General features: G+C 34.5%; 1 long non-coding RNA gene across 2 annotated transcripts in view; it reads left to right on the forward strand.

Moving 5' to 3' along the window:
* LOC121497149 overlaps positions 1-15,108 on the forward strand; it is a 269,382-nt gene that overhangs the window by 187,517 nt on the left and 66,757 nt on the right. For both annotated transcript variants that reach the window (XR_005989411.1, XR_005989412.1), the window contains one exon: positions 627-768. This is a non-coding gene — a long non-coding RNA (uncharacterized LOC121497149). The remainder of the gene's footprint in view (positions 1-626; positions 769-15,108) is intronic.

Raw genomic sequence — 15,108 nt, forward strand, 5'->3', positions numbered from 1 at the left:
AGATGAGTTTCAGAGGTCATCTGCTTTTAGTCTACTTCTCTACTTCTCTTTTTTTTTTTCAATTTTTTTTTAAATTTTTATTTATTTATGATAGTCACACACACAGAGAGAGAGAGAGGCAGAGATACAGGCAGAGGGAGAAGCAGGCTCCATGCACCGGGAGCCCGACGTGGGATTTGATCCCGAGTCTCCAGGATCGCGCCCTGGGCCAAAGGCAGGTGCCAAACCGCTGCGCCACCCAGGGTTCCCTCTACTTCTCTTTTTTAAGTTACCTATTATTCCATTTTTGTTGGTTTCTCTCCAAAATATGATCATAATCATAATTCATTCCATTTCTAATGACTAAAAGGAGTATTTATTAATGCACACTCATAAATTTCTTAGGGACCAGTTTCAGTTTGAACTATACAAAAAACCATAAAACAGTCACAGACAAAAAAGAAATGTTCCTTTTTTAAACCAAATAATATATTTGAATAATTTTAAATAGATCTAAATAAAATTTAAATTCTAAATAATAGTGGGGAAATTGCAGGAAAATGCTAGTGAAAAATGACAGGTCATTGCATTGAGTTATTCTCTTGTATCTTTATTCACTCACTAACTCATGTATTCATTCGTTCTAGACACAATGATCACAAATTTACCAAATGACCACTGCATGCTATGTTGGCTGCCAGGGAAGATGCAAATCTGCACAGCCCATGATTCTTGACCTGAGGGAGCTTGGAAAAATTTTGAATGTGAAAGCAGCATGACAATACAAAGGTAAATAAAATTTCGAGAAAATAATGTAGAAGACATTTTGAGATAGCGTATCATAGTTTTCATTTTTATTTCAAAATAATATGAATAAACATAAGAATAACCACAACTCATTTAGTTCAGCCATGCTTAGGTCAGCTTCTCTCTTTTGCTTCCTAAACACGTTAAACTCTCTATGATACAAATTTAATTTTATAGAATAATTTGTAAAAGGCATAATCCTGCTTCTCTCAAACTAAACTTTTTACATGTAAGTTGTTTGGATGAATTAATTAAGGGTGAAGACCAAAATGCTAGTTAAAATAAAAACTGGAGTTCTACTGGAGTTCTCTTAGTTCTACTGGATTCTCAGGGAGCCCTCTGTGGCCTTTTGCTTTGAGTGCTGTGTTTCCCTTTTACCAGAGGGCAACACTGCATAAATTCCTGTTTTTCCCCATAGCATGTTCTGTTGGATTGCATTTACTGGCAGACAAAGGACGGATCATATACTGGGCAGAAGTCACCATTCAAGGCTAAGGTGGGCTTCCAGTTGCCTTAATAGAAGTACTCAAGTCTCTTGGGTAGTGAGCTGGAATGCCCACAGAAGAGGGGTTCCTGTTTTCATTTGAAAACTTTATGATTAAGAGAACCTTTAAAAACTGATTTCAAGTAAGTTTTTGGTGCCCATTAAAATGTGGCTGTGGTTCACTACTTTCCTAGATGGATGAGACTCTTACTATTATAACTTAACGTGTTCCTTTGCCCCCTAGCTGAGGCCATGCTTCCCCAGAGGGATGGCATTGGGATCAAAAGATAGGACTCTGGGATCCCTGGGTGGCGCAGCGGTTTGGCGCCTGCCTTTGGCCCAGGGCGCGATCTGGGAGACCCTGGATCGAATCCCACGTCAGGCTCCCGGTGCATGGAGCCTGCTTCTCCCTCTGCCTATGTCTCTGCCTCTCTCTCTCTCTCTCTGTAACTATCATAAATAAATAAATAAAAAAATTAAAAAAAAAAAAAAAAAAAGATAGGACTCTGGCTTCTGTGTAGTGTAAATGTAAACACCTGTTTCAAGCAACTTTAATGTTTCTGATTGGTTTGTATCATAGCTCAGTAGCTGATAATAAAGTTAAAAATTCTGTGCAAAAAAAAAAACCAGTTTTTTTTAAAAAAACTTTAAAAAAACAGTTCATATGTACTGTTATTTGGATTTTGAACTGTTATTTGGATTTTATTAAAGTTTTCCCTCTTGTGAGTGGTCATGCTGGGTAAGGTTTTTGATAAAGCTGGATATCTCCATGAAATATAAGAAAATGAAAAGTCATAAATATATAAGAACATAAAATTGTTAATTTTTAAAATTTTAAAATGTATGCTACTAATATGCTAATGTCTGGTGTCAGGTACTAGTAAAAAAAAGTGATATATTCCTCATCCTCGAGGAGGTCATATTAATGTATACATATATACAAAGAAACAAGTTTATGTGTTAAGTAGGATGTGGGCAAGGGAATGATGAACTTTTGGGGAATCTGATCTAATATTTCACAGAAAATATTAGAGATATTATGAAAATATGAGATATTATGCTGTACCTTGAAGGAGCGTTTCAGGATTTTATTGTTTTTGTCCATGTGTGAGCCTCATCAATCCCTCCTCTAATGAGGGATTAGAGGTTTACAGTGCATACTTTGGTCTATAGTGTTTACTTTGGTCTACAGTGCTCACTTTGTTCATAAAAGGCTTAATACATTAACTTTAGAAATCATTAAATAATAAACATGCATGGTAGAAGTTCAAGGGTTACCAATTAAAAAAAAAGAAAGAGAAAGAACAAATTGTATATCTTCTACATGGAAAACTAATAGAAGAATAAAACAGAGAAAAAACTTAATTAACCCTAGAAAGACAGGACAGGAAAAAATGTAGTAACAATATAAAGCAAACAAGAAGGTAGTAGAACTTACTTACTCACAATACATATATAAATGGGTTAAATTCCACAATTAAAAGACAAAAATCAGATAAGATGAAGTGCAAATTTTTGTCATATGATATTCTTAAGAAATATATCTAAAACAAAAATAAACTAAAAAGTTAGGATATAAAAATGATAAAAGATTTTCTGGAGTAATTATATTAATGTAAAAAAAAGAGTCAACTTTAAGCTTAAAAAGTCCAATAAGGTATACAGAGAGGCATGGCCTAATGACAAACATTTAAATTTATCAGAAGCACAACAGCTCTGGCATATGATATATGTTCTCAAGAGAACTTCTTCAAAATGTATTAATTAAAAATTTCCAGAAAAAAAAAAAATAAAAAAATAAAAAAATAAAAATTTCCAGAAGTCTCTGGTAAAAGTAAAAAGAGGAGAACTAATTATATATTTATAAGAGAATGAGGAAATAAATATATATCTTTGCTTATGGTTTTCTAAGAAAACAAAAACCTCCTTTTAGTCAAGGATTTAATACACAATTAAATTTTCATTTATCTATAAATTCAACAGGAAGACATCCTCAGATATAGATGGCATAAAATAACTTATCATATACATACTAAAAGATGAGTAAATTCAACATATCAAGAATTGGGATGTAAAATGTTTGTAAAATTAAAGGACTTATTAGAAGTGAACATTGAAACCAGTATAATACAGAGGTATTTAACTTGTAGTTAAAGAATATTTACAACTCTCAATACAAATAGCAAATCTTTGATTGGCTGAGTAACATTTTCCACAAATAATTTTAGTTGAAAGTTCCAGATAATATTAGTAAGCATTGTAGAGTAAGAATAGTCCTGAATATTAGGGAGAATTCAATCAAAGAAGCAAAACTAGCAAGAGACAATGTATCATCTATCTATCTATCATCTATCTATCTTAAAGGTTTAAACTTATGAAAGTTTTGGAGCTGCTTAAACAGTCTTTGCAACACTAGTCTTCTTGTCTGATGCTGAAGCTTGATGCTTATAGAGCTGACATTTGGGAAACAAAGATTGAAGTAAAGTGAGAGAGAGACAAAACAGGCTGGAACAGAAGTGCTAAGGAAATTCAGTGGCGAAAAGGATAGAATTGGCAAGTGGTTCTGACAATTGATTTGAAAAAAAAAAAGAACTGAGATTCATACCTCACACCATAAATAAAAAATAACGCATAGTATGTTATAGAGCAATATGTAGTAGCTAAAACTTCTGGGTAGATCATATAGGAGAAAATCTTTATGGCCCTAGATTAGGTACAAAGTTCTTAGAAATGACACCAAAAGCAAACCAAAAAAGAAAAAACAATAAATGTGTATCATAAAAATTAAAAACTTTTATGCTTCCAGAAACACTCCAGCTATAAACTGAGGAAAATATTTGCAAATCATGGATGTGATAAAGGACTTGCATCTAAAATATATAAATAACTCTTACAACTTGATCATAGTAAGACAAACAACCTAATTTTAAAAATGAGCAAAAGACTCAAACAGATCACAAAAAAAAAAGACTCAAACAGATCTTTCATTACAGAAGACATACAAATGGCTAATAAAAATAGGCAGAGGTGCTCAATAATAATGTTATTAGAAAATGCCAATCAAAATCATGAGATACCAATGTATACTCACTAGAATAGCTATAATAAGAAAGATAGTTGATAACAAATATTAGATTTGGAGATGCGGAGGAACAAGAACTCTCATATATTGTTGGTTGGAATGTGAAGTAGTATAGTGTTTGGAAAACAATTTGGTGGTTTCATAAATAGCTATATAAACTTATCGTAGAATCCAACATCTATTTCTATGAATCTAATGGCAACATATGTTCATGCAAAAACTTGAACAGAAATGTTCATATCATATTCAAAATAGACAAAAATCAGAAATATTTCAAATTTCCATCAACTCATGAACATATAAACAAAATGTAGTATATTCATATAATAAAAAAGAATAAAATATTGATACATTCTATAACATGCATGAACTTCAGAGCTAGTAAGCTAGATGAAAGATGTAAGATCCAAACAACTATATATTGTATGAAGCCATTTATATGAAATATTCAGAAAGGGCCCCTTTAGAAATATTCTAAAACTGGATTATGCTGATGGATGCACATTTCTGTAAATTTACTAAAAGTCAATGAATTGTACACCTAAAATGGGTGAATTTTATGAAATGTAACTTATAATTCAATAAAGCTATTTTTTAAAAAAGAACAACTTGGAATGTACAAGTATAAGCTGGAGCCACAAGGATGAACTTAAATGCATTAGTTTTTGTGCCTGTGAACTTGATGATGTGGGTGTCCTGCAGAAACCAGGGCCCTCATCACAGATCTAAACACACACACCTTGCCACCACAATAGGAAGGGACAGAAGGGAACCTGAATTTATATAAGGAGATGACTTAAATGCAGTACATTTATTCTTTGTTTTGAGCAACACTACAATGAAGTATATTTAGAAGAATCTTTAACCACTACTTCCAGAAGGTTTCCAAGAAACTTAACAAATAAAATATAGTTCATATAGCAAAGAAGAGTGCAAAGGAAAACAGAAGATACGTTAAACATGGAAAAATGCTTGCGATATAATTTTAAATATAAAATATGGGATATATTAACATTTAATAAGATGTACTGGAATATGATTTTGTTAAAATTTCTGTGATGGGATTATGAGTTTTATTTCTTTATATTGCATTTCATTCATTTTTTGAACTTTTAAAAAAGTGAGATATAATTGGGGCACCTGGACGGCTCACTAGGTTAAGTGTTTCAGCTCACGTCATGATCTTAGGGTTGTGGGATGGAGCCCTGTGTGGGCTCCTGTGATAGGTGGGGAGCCTGCTCTCTCTCTCTCCCTTTGAGTCCTCATCCCAGTTTATGTGCTCTCTCTCTCTCTCATTCTAAAAAAAAATATTAAAAGTGAGATATAATTGGCACCTAACATTAGTTTCAGGTATACAGCATAATGATTTGATATTTGTTTATACTGTGAAATATTTGTATATATTGTTAATTACAGTAAGTGTAATTAACATCCATCACCAAACATAGTTACAATTATTTTCTTTATACATTTTTATAATAAGCAAATATTATTAAGAAGATATTTATGATTTTATAAAATGCCTATTCTTTAACTCCAACCAAATAATCAGGTTAAGAGTATTTATTAAATAAAAAATGTTTATTTTGCTTAAATGTTAATAATATTTTCCTTATAAAACAATAAGTGACAAATACAACAAATATAAAGATGTACAACTGAATGCTTGTATTTTTAGTTAGTTGTGACATAACCACTATAAGTTATTTTAGCCCTTTTAAAGGGGTAAAAATACATTTGATAATAGATCATAGTGGCATTGTTTGTGGGCTCATGACCAATGGAAAATGCACATCAAACAAAACTTCCCAAGTAGTCCTGCCTTTTTCTATTTACAAAAATGCATTTTGTAACAGTTTATTTCCATTTCAATGGAACGTACAAATCACATCTTTAAAAAAGAAAAATATGTTAAATGGTTGGAAAAGCAATTATGTTAAATGAAGAGAATTGAATTTTTAACAGATTTTAGAGCATCTTTTAGGTTGGCCTTTTATAACTGGTTTTTGAGGATATATTCAGGAAGATGTAAGTGAAGCCTTGTTTTGGTGCTACAGGGCTCTAGGGTGAGGGACTGGGTTAATCTAGAAGTCAAGCAGGAAGGTCCTGGTTGCTCATGGGGCAGGTTGTTCTTTTCTTATCCATCTCTGCCCCTTAAGGTACAGAAGGGAGCAACATGTCTTCATCATTCTTGGAATCTATTTACTGAATGCTCAGATGTTACAATTTCTCAGGCATCCAAAAGATGCTATGTCACAGTGCTGAGGAGCATGGTATTGAACTTTCTGCTATCTAAGGCATTATCAGCATGTGTCTAAGGCATCTTTGATTTTCTGTTTTCCTTCTGAACAGTTGGCATAAACATGAGAACAAACCACAGTTTCACTTTGTACAGCAACAATGACCTCACCCCTCAACTTGTCTGCATAATCATGTGACTATAACTCATAATACACATATTTTAAAAACCAAAATGAGTCTCATGTGTCTGGCCCTGCTTCCTTGGAGCAAGTCATTGAAGATGTGCATTTAGGGACGCATGGGAGAAAATGCTTTTCCAAGTCCCTGCAATTTGAGTCAAAGTATCCTAAATTAGATGAACAAAATAGACATTAGGTATAGCATTGAGTGGTAAATCTATATGAGCATCTGATAATCTTCTTTTCAGAAATATCCCTTTGGGCCTCCACAATGTCACCTAATAGTTTTGCCCCTCCTGTGGCATCTCATATAGAACCGGCATATTTTAGGCTCATACCAGTGCCTCACACATACTCCACCCTAGTAATGAGTACTTACTTAACTCAAAGATGTGGCTCTGACAACTGTCAAAATTTCACATTTTATTTTAGATATATCTAATTCAGCATACTTGTTTATAGCTTTCCTGTGACTTGACTTTGTAAAGTTTGGAGAGTGGATTTGAGTATCACCTCTGTGGGAAGATTAGATTATTTATACCCTTCCCAACAACACTAGGATTCCATATTTCTATGGTGTAGTACTTAACTCCTCAATCCTCCCCAAAACATTTCAATTATATCCTTCTTTTTTCTTTAGCTTTGCCTTAGTTGTTGGTGTTTTAAGCGGGATGGCGGAAAGGGAAAAGTAGTAGTCTGCTCTTGCCTTTGAGATATATCTCGGAACTTATTTACATCTTTTTCCCTAACACCCCATTGATGAGACCTTTCCACGGGGTCACAGCTAGTTGCAAAGAAGGCTGAAAAGGTTTTCCCCTGACACTAATGCCTGCACCCTCATCCCTGCTCCCTGCTCTCATGTTTAACGGAGGATTTCTATTATTATTGGAAGAAAGGGGAAATGCTTACTAAAATATACATAGCACACTCAGATACTATACATACACTTACACACACATACACAGAGGTTTTCGAGAACATGTCACCATTTTACCCTCTTTAGCAAATAGGGAGATGTATTTTCCAGATGTCAATCAAAATTTAATTCAATAGAAATGAATTACATGTCTGTTTTGAATTGCAGCTTACCTAGTGTGGCACATCAACTTTTGCCAGAGGTAGCTATATATAGTGTTTTCACTTGCTGCTGTGTGGTTTGAGCAGGTTAACCCCTGAGATTCTCCATTTTCTACCTGAAAATGCACTTATAATATATATCTTGTGAGGTATTGTCATATTTAAATGACAATTTAAAGTATTGTACAGATAACAAATACTCAATGAAGTTAGTTTAAGTTTAAAAAATTCTCAAGCACTGTGAAAATAAAACATAAATGAGTCGTAGTCCCTTCACTAAATGACTTTATGGGCATTAGATCAGCTTAGCATAGAGAAGAAAGAGTGAAAGTAAGAAGCAGTGAAGAAATATAATTCTTAATTCTTACCTAATTGTATGAGCTTGAGCATGTTACTTCTCTTGAGTCTGAGATTTTTCATTTGAAAAATAGCATCACTTATAACATATGTTAGAGCTTCTTGAAAATTGTGCTGAAATCTTATAGGTACTATCTCATTTAACCGGTTTAAGAATTCTATAACATGGATATTATTATCTTGGTGATTCCCCCAGGGAACCCATTCTGATTCCTCCAGGGTGAAAAAAAAAAAGAAACTTAAAGTCCCAAGATCAGAGCATGGTTTGTTGGGGGAGCTAAGCATTCAGACCTAGGTATACTTGTTTCTAAAGCTAATATTATAAATACATTTTTATGGTACTGGTAATACTGGTCTATTCCATTGCATTGTGAGAATGTGCTGAGAACAATGGATGGCTCAAGTTAGCCAGATGATAGAGAATAGAGTGGAATAGTGAAAGTCAAGACTGACACTCTGGAGACACTATTTGAAAAGCTTTAAATTTAATAATGAAGATTCAATATGTAATTGAGAAAGAAGTAAATAAATTATAAAGTTATATCACAATCAGAATTCTGGGTTTTCAGAGTTCTCCCTGAGCTAGACCTTTGCCATATTCTCCTTGTTTCTTCTTGCTTGCTTTAAATCCATCTTGAATTTTGGCACCTTTAGTTTTCCTGGACTTTGACCTCTTTATTGTAAAATGTAAGTATTCTTATTCAGATATGGCGAGGTCAAAAGATCAAGGGAAGAGTTCTATTGGAAATATAGTTTGTTACTCACAGTTCCTAAGATGAAGGGACATATACCACACAGGGCCACATGGAGGATCCACCCAGTGTTGGTCAGAAGGCAGAAGGAGCAAAGGGAAAATGTGGGCAAGAGCCTATTATATGGTTTCCACAGGAAGTAATGGACAAGACAGAGCAAGCAGGTTTAGGATTGTCTTGTTTGAATAATTTCAGTGGGCTCTGGGATGTAGGGGCTGTTCTTAGTGTTACCAGACAAAGGCTTGCTGCCCAATGTGCATCAATTCAAATACTGACACCAGTGTCTTTTGTGGCAGAGAAGGTTTTATTGCAGGGCACCAAGCAAGGAGACAGATTTCTCAAATCCACCTCTCTGAAGGGTTGGGTTGGCATATTTAAGGGTAAAGGGTAGGCTGAATGAAGTACAATGATTGGATATACGGACAAAGGAAGGGTATCCTCCTTTCTGAGCATGTGCATTCAGGAATCATGCCTCTTAATGGGATACTTGTTCAGAAAATGGTGGCATAAGCATGATGGTGGGCATAAGATCTCCAGGTGGATCTTCACAGAGGCTACTTTTGTTCTTTCCTTATTCTTTCTACATAGCTGCAAAAATTCTTCCCAGTTTGCTCTGATTTTAGCTAGTCCTAATGGTGGTCAGTTCACTTCTGTAAGATAGGCTCATAAATCAATCAAGCTAGCCAGTTTCATTAGGCTAGAATGGTAAAACATTTGTTAACTGAACGTGTGTTGGTTTCATTAGTTGTCTGTTTTCTGGCTCTGGGGTGATTAGGGCAGGGGAACACTGGCCTAGAGTGTGAGAGCCAATAAAGGAGGTGGTTGAGGAGTGGGCTCTAGATTGGTCAGTGTACTTAGGGAAGGTACACTTGCAGGCCAGTTTTTTACTCTCTCTGGGAATTGCTGGCCCTGGGAGGGGCAGTCCTTCCAGGGCCAGCAAGACACTATAAAGGAGAAAAAATTAACTCTTCTTCTACCTTTCTAGGTTCTTGTGAGACCCTTCTGTAATAAAGAACAGATTAACAGAAGTAAACCAAAAGTATAATAACATGTACATCTCTTGTATACCTAGGAGGTACCCAGGAAAACTGAGTAATACCCAAATAGCCCAAGTCACCATTTTAAATGCCATCTCTAACTAAAAACAAAAGATGTTGGGATGAGGGAAGCCAGTTATGGGAAGTTATCAGGCAAAACACAGTAAATAAGGATATAGTTGCTATGCAAATTTAAGTCATCATTTCATTCAGGAGTTTCTAGAGATTTAGATGGTCTCCTTTTCCTGACACAGAGAGGAAGATATGCTTACAAATGGAGATTTCCCTGGCAAATGTAAATGTCTTTTACAAAAGGATAATTTCTACTGGTTTTCAGGGTTTTTCTTACATCTATTTCTTAAAAATAATCAGCCTTAAATAGTCTTTATACTAAAAGGACGTATTTTGGGATGGCATGTTCTGTTCCCCTTTAACACCAACATCTCAAACTATCAAATATAGAAACTAGGAAATGTTGTTACACTCTGACACTCTACTTTTCCTAACTCATAATTGATCCTTCTATCCTTGACTCAGCAAAATCAGACTTACTAACAAACTTTTTGCAATTTCTGGCTTAATCAAAAGCATTTCTTATGGGCAGGAGGAGGTGGGGTAAAATAGATCCAATGAGCAAAGTCTCAGATCAATATAATGGCTAACTACTTGGCTTTACAATGAGAAAGACTGCGAGACATACAACTCAGGATATTTAAAACAGTGTGTCACAATCTGTATGTGACATTCTTCAGTAGTTAATATACAGAATAAGTGTATGTTCTGTACAATTGTTTTATACATTAAAGTAATGCTGTATTAGAAATCAGGAGAATTCAGTCTGTTCTCTGTATTGACACTATCTGTGTGACTCTAAGTAAGTCGCTTTGCTTCAGTGGCTTTCAGTTTCCTTTTTTGTAAAGAAAGGATTTAGGTGACCTCTAAAGTCCTTCTAGCTTTAGCATTCTGTTACACTGACAGTGAAAATGAAATTGTAGAATACATACAGTGCACTACCTATAGCGATTTAATTTCATTTTTAACTTGGTATGCCAACTAGACAGACTTTTTTAGCTTTTGGTTCAAGTATTCTATTACATCCCTCATCCTTCCCTTCAAAAGAAATGCAATGTTAGGGAATTTATTACACATAACAAACATGTGTTTATGATTCAGCATGAGAGAACCCTCTGTCCTCCCCACCCCCAATATTGGGTAAAAAACAGCAGCTTAATCAGTGATTATGAATTCTGAGCTCAGCTTTCCATTTACAAACAGTGAGGCTAAAAGCTATAAACATTCTGACTTCTGCCTGGGGAGAGTTGAATGTTCCAGGAAATGTACATTGCACTGGAAAATCCAGGATTAGTTTTCAATTCCATAACATGCTGTTTCCACAATTACTCCTCAAGTTAGCAGAATGTCCTCAGGATTTTGGATATTACTGTGTCCTGGCAGGACTCAGGAAGCTTTGCTTCCTCAGAGCTGGACACACTGAAATAAAGCTCTAAGAGAGTTAGGAACTTGTTTAACATTACCTTCCCACACTTTTTAAATACCTCTTTGGTGAAATAAGGTGGACAAAACAGTCTATTGACTTGTAAAAGCCTAAAAGATATGTCTTTTAAAAATCACTTAATACATACATTTGCATTATGGATGAGGCAGGGCTGCTTATTCATACTGGCTGAGGAGCAATCTTTGAATTCATATTATAATTTTAATGGCTAAAACAGTGGAAGGAAAGTAGTTGAGTCTATGAATGGTGGTGATGAGAAGTAGGGCATACAAAGAAGGCCTAGTTGAATTCTCAAGGGACATCTATTTGATAATGTTTTCTTAACTAGAATTACAGGAAAGCTCTGTAATATTATTTATTTACTTATAAATTGTTAATAGAGTGTTTGGAAGGTTAACTGTTCAGAAATGCAAATTAATAGACTTTTAATGGTGGGTGTTTCTTTATGAATACTCTAGTCTCATATTTTTCAATACCACTAGGGCAAAGGCAATGTTCTAGAAACTAAATATGCCCATCTTCTTGGAACATCAGTTTTTACTTGAGGATTATTTTTATATTGTTAAAAAGAAAACCACAGGCTCAAGGTGAAGTCACTTGCCCCAGGTCAACAAACCAAGATTTAGTTGTAGTTTTAACCTTTCCAGGAAATTTTAAGCCAACCAATCTGTCTTTTTCTGGTCAGCACCAATGAGATCATCTGTCACAGGAGTCCTCTCCATACCCCCCCTTACCCCCAAAGGAAGATGAAGTAATCCACCCCCTGCCCTAAAGGAATGTGACCTGGCCTGGAATAGCCTTTTCTTTTATTTTGCTAATAACTTCTTGCTCCACCCTCCTTCTTATAAAAACCTTACATTTTGCACAACTCTCACTCCTCTACTTGCTAGACTGGATAGTGCCTGATTCATGAGTTGCTTAAGAAAGTCAATTAGATCTTCAAATTTACTTGGTTGAATTTTGACTTTTTAACAATATTAAAATAAACATTATGAAAATGAAATAATGCCTATATTTAAAATAAAACATAGGGGGGATCCCTGGGTGTCTCAGTGGTTTAGCACCAGCCTTTGGCCCAGGACGTGATCTTGGAGTCCCGAGTTTGGATTCTGCATCGGGCTCCCTGCATGTGTCTCTGCCTGTGTCTCTGCCTCTCTCTTTGTGTCTCTCATGAATAAATAAATAAAATCTTTAAAAAAATAAAAAATAATAAAATAAAACATAAAACTTAAATAAAATTTCCAGTGGTAAGAGGCTGTTTCTAGTTATACTCCCTCACCCTCTGTATATAGTTTAAATGTTACTGATCTAGATCACCCCTTTTATATTAGAGTATAGATGGTAAGTTGCCATGGCAACCTAGATCTAAAAACTCCAATGCTGTTCATTCATTTGTCCAATAAATCTTAAATAGTCACTCATTATGTCCAAGATATTCTTCCTTGGTTTTCCTGTCAGGCAGTCTCCACCTTCATGGTCCCATGATGATGGAAACCATGCTGCAGACCTTATAATGTCTCACTTTCACATCCAGAATAAGAAACAAAAATCTGTTTTCCACAAATAACAAGAATGGTTTGCATCTCATTAGTTCTTATTGGATCATGTGTTTATTACAAATCAATTCCTCTTTCTGGAGAATTATAATACTTTGATTTGCTTATGCCAGGTCAAATGCTCGATCTCTTCCTGGGAGGAAGGAACCTATTCAAAGCATATGCACAGTAAATAAGAGACAGATTGGCTACCCATAAAGAAAAGTAGGTTATGATAATGAAAGGAACAGTGAATACATATTGGCTGGCAAAACAAGAGATGTGCAGTAATAATACTCCTGTAACCAAAATAGTGATTGTTATTTTTTTAATTCAAAGAGTTTAATTTTTCATAATGCCATGGCAGAGATTATAATTTGGCAGTCTTTGGGCCAAATTTAGCCTGAATAGTGTTCTTAAAAAATAAGTTTGAATGGCTTTAGAGGTAGTATGCTTCCACAGGTCACTCCTTTTTTGTCTTCTACCACTAGCAGCTTCATTCATGAACATTACTTACAATATCTGACTCCATTCAAGGCATACTCTAGGAACTCTTTGAGATCATAATTAACCTTTCTATCTTAGACATTGTGACTGGTCTCTCTGCTCTGTATCCTGGTGGTATTGTCTTTGTTTTGTGACTCTCTCAGTAACTCTATCAAATTTTACTTGGAGGTTTCTAGCCTACAACTGACTTTATTTATTGATTGATTGATTCATTCATTCATTCATTCATTCAATCTATCTATCTATTTGTTTTAATGCAATGGTTATTTAGTCTGACTGTGGTGATATGCTGAATTGGTAATAAACTTCTTTCTTTCTTATAGTAAAGAAATATGAAGGGACACCTAGATGGCTCAGTTGGTTAAGTGTCTGCCTTTGGCTTGGGTTATGATCTCTGGATCCTAGGATGGAGCCCTGTGTCTGGCTCCCGCTCAGTGGAGAGTCTGCTTCTTCTTCTCCCTTTGCCTCTCCCCCCCAATCATGCACTCTATTTCTCAAATAATTAAATAAAATCTTAAAAGAAAAAAAAGAACTATGGAAAAGCTTAAAATAATAGTTGCCCTAGACTGAAATCAGAAATATTTTGTATAAGTTCCTCATTTACAGATAAAGGAACCAAGGTTAAGTGGTAGAAGAAATTCAAACTAGCCTTTCTGATTTTCTAATATAATGATATGGTTAAAGTAGGATATGCATATATACTTTTAATACTATGGGTCGCCATTGAATTTTATTTTGGCAACTAATACAAAGTCACTGCTCATAGAAAATACATTTCATTCTAAAGTTACTAAAATTCTTTTTATATTTTAGTAGGAACCTTAAAAGCAAATGGAGTGTATCTTTTTGTTTGTTTATAACCAAAATATCTAAGTAATGATATTTTAAGACAAACAAAGACAGACAAAATCGACCACAAAATTGAAAACAGAATTCTTTTCTGATAAAACAAAGCCATTTTTTTGAATTAGTAAAAAGTAAGTAACAAAACAGTTTATGTCTCTAGCTATTATATTCTTTTAACTTAAACACAGAGTGACTTCCTGCTCCAATAAGAGTACTAGCACTGTGTGGAGGTTCTTGCTCTGTTGGTTGTATGGTAAGTTATACTCTACAGAAACCAGGAAAAAGGGCACTGTTTAGATCAATCACATGTGGATTTAAAATATTGTACAAAATAGCTTTTAAGATACATATTTGTTAATGAACTTAACAGATATTCATAAAACTGACTTTTAATATACTTTGAAACTAAAGCATATTTTTATTCCTTTCTAAAAAACAAAATTCCTCCTCCAAGTTGAAGCTTCAATTATGTATTTACAAGGAGGAGATATGATCCAGGTTTCTGAGTAATGTGATTTTAAATCCAAATCATAAAAATAAATATGACCACCAATTAACAATTGACTGAGGTCCCACTAGGTGCATAAAATGACCTAGATTTCTTTTTTTAGGTTATTATTTCAAAGGGAACTATTACCCTCTAGTTGAAAATGTTTATAAAAAAAATAGAAACCAATGGAGTCACTTCCATGATGGGCCACCTCTAACT

This window comes from Vulpes lagopus, chromosome 8 (assembly GCF_018345385.1).
Source record: "Vulpes lagopus strain Blue_001 chromosome 8, ASM1834538v1, whole genome shotgun sequence".
NCBI classification, from domain to species: Eukaryota; Metazoa; Chordata; class Mammalia; order Carnivora; family Canidae; genus Vulpes; species Vulpes lagopus.